Below are 2,947 nucleotides of genomic sequence, written 5' to 3' on the forward strand. Positions count from 1 at the left end.
TGAACCAGGAGAGACTATGGACTCTGAAAAACAATCTGAGGGGTTTGAAGTGGTGGGGGGTGGGAGGTTGGGGTACCAGGTGTTGGGTATTATAGAGGGCACAGCTTGCATGGAGCACTGGGTGTGGTGAAAAAAATAATGAATACTGTGTTTCTGATAATAAATAAATTGGAAAAATATCTTAGCATCCACTTAATATATTTCCATGAGTTTCCTATTATGTACAAGTTTATTTTCCTTAAGAAGTAAAACAAAGTTTAAATAGTACAGTCTGTAGTGTGGTAACATCAGCGTCTGCCAGTTCTTGCCCATCAACGAGTCCCAATTCTTTCAACGTTTTGGAGAGATTTGGCCTTGTTCGTTCTTCAATAGAGGTTACTGACTGTAAGTAAATTGTTCTATTTTTTTCCCTCTAATGTAGCTGTGATGGCTGGAGATTTCATCTGCAGAGAAGCACTATTGGTTAAATAATCCAAAACCTCCTGTAGTTTAGCAGATGGAGAAAACTGAATACTTTGAGGAAGCTGACTACAAGCTGAGCAGTTTTCCTTTCTCTCTGCTTCAAATGTGTATGTGTATAGTCCATCTACATCATTGAATACCAAGTAATTATTAAGAGGAATATATGCACTTGTGGTTATTTAAAAACCTCGGGTGCCTGGGTGGCTCAGTGGGTTAAGCCCCTGCCTTCGGCTCAGGTCATGATCTCAGAGTCCTGGGATCGATTCGCGCATTGGGCTCTCTGCTCAGCAGGGAGCCTGCTTCCCTCTCTCTCTCTCTGCCTGCCTCTCTGCCTACTTGTGATTTCTCTCTGCCAAATAAATAAATAAAATCTTAAAAAAAAAAAAACCTCAGTGGCACACACAGCTGCTATGACCGCATTTGTAGAAGCTACTACAGGAATTATTCATTTTACTACTCCTTGAGTGAGTCTATAGGTCACACCCCTAATATTATATTGTGATGCCCTCTTGAGGGACTTTTGGAAAATCCACTGAATATGATCAGGATCATCTCCATCTAATGGAATTCCTTCTCCAAAAGGCTGCTCCTTAGGCCATTGCAGTATCCTTACATACTCAATACAGTGTTCTGGTACCCTGGGCATAGACGCAATGGTGCACATGGGAATATTAACCTGTGGAGGATACAGTTCTAGTGTGCATTCAATACAAGCAGTCATTCCAGGCAGAATCACCTGGGCATTTCCTTTAAAACCTTCTGTCCCCCCATCTATTAAAGGGACAATGGAGCTTGGATCTAATACACCATCTTCATAATTCAGAAGGGATATCAGCATGCCATTTATCCCTCTTCTGGCTATGATAGATTGCAGTCCACATACAATTATATGAAATTGTCGATAGAAAGTGTCATTAAAATCCTGAATCTTGTTGAAATGTGGAACTACCTTGCAGTTAGGAACTCTGTCATTTAGAAATTCTGCAGCAACTTCAGCCTTAGGTCTTCCAACAACTTTGGGCCTAAATAAAAACTGCCTATTTAGATTGGAAACATCTATAGTGTCCATGTCTATAACATGAATCTGTCTAAAACCAGACAACACCAGATTTTTCAGGAGCTCACATCCTAAGCCACCAGCTCCAATGAACTAGAACTTTACATGTATCTAACAAAAACTGGAGAGATTCAGTGCCCGGTTCGAAATCAGGGTGTGTGAAGGGTCCAGATCACTCGAGGAACTTCTTTTCATGGTTCCAGCGACCTTCCCAGTCTCCAGTGTTCCCCCAACCCACCATCAACAGCCATTTTCTCAGCCAGCAGCTTCTCTATTCTCCTTCTTTTCTTCTCCGGCTCCTCGCCATCTGCCATATTGTTCTCCCCAACCTGGACTATTCTTGCCTCTCTCTAGCTCTCTCACTCTCAAATAAGTAAAGAAAATAGAAATGTTTCTAATCATGTAATTAATTTATAAATCCTTTCCAATTTATGAGGACAATATTAGAATTAAGGATACATGAGAGGTAGATCACAAACCATGTGTTTGTTGAGTCTTGCTGCCATTCATCCTTGAAATCTACATACATTGATAGATTAATGTTTTCGTGAACATACGTCAATCACCTTGTGTTCTAAGATTCTAAGTTAACCCTTCAATTGATGTTATCATGGATCCCAGGCAGTGTATATATGTGTCAAACTTCCTACCAAGAGACAGTACCAGTGTCAGTTGTGAGAGCTAGTAAAGGAAAAGTCCCCCCGATCTTAACTGGCACAGTATGCATGGTTGTGAGACCCCTCCTTTTCAGTGATACTGGTCTTTATGCAAGTACTGATGGATGGGAGCAGATTTGCTTTATTTCTAGCTATTGGTTACTGAAATACTACATTCAGCATCCCTAGAACGTGACTCAGTTGTATGTGTTTGCAGTGAAAAATTGTCAGTGTATGAGTTTGTATCTCATTTTCACCCTAATAAATTCCTTGGGAGGTATTTGCCCAGTGATTTTCTGATGTGAGTATCCGGGGAAGAATTTCCCCCCTGTGCACTGGGATCAGTGTTTCCTCGGTGTGAGGGTGTCATATTTGGCTAAGGAAGAAGGAATACCTGAGAACATTCCTTTCCTCATCACTCCAGGAAAACTTTCTTTTGTGTGAATCCTCCCAGGTCCTTCACGTGTTGCTTCCATGAGGAATGGGATTCCCACATGGATTTCATCAGCATTCAGCAGCAGCAATGATGCAGGGTGTTCCAGGAGGTCCCTGCACCTTCGCTTCTGTATGAGGGATGACCCGCTCTCTAAGATGGTAGCAGGAGCTCAGGCCTGAGCCCCAGCTGAAGCTTCTTCCAAGAATACACAGTGTTAGTCATTCTCCCTGTGTGAGTTCTCTGGTGTTGGGAAAGTGACCATATCTGGCAGAAGGCTCTGCCTCAGTGATTGGAGTCACAGGGTTTGTACTCTCTGATTTATGTGGTGGTGAGAAA

The 2,947-nt window shown here is 42.1% G+C and overlaps 1 pseudogene; it reads right to left on the minus strand.

Moving 5' to 3' along the window:
* Positions 1-238: 238 nt before the first annotated feature.
* LOC122898046 lies at positions 239-1,833 on the minus strand (annotated as a pseudogene).
* Positions 1,834-2,947: the final 1,114 nt, after the last annotated feature.

Source organism: Neovison vison, unplaced genomic scaffold, assembly GCF_020171115.1.
Source record: "Neovison vison isolate M4711 unplaced genomic scaffold, ASM_NN_V1 Scaffold_094, whole genome shotgun sequence".
Taxonomy (NCBI): Eukaryota; Metazoa; Chordata; class Mammalia; order Carnivora; family Mustelidae; genus Neogale; species Neogale vison.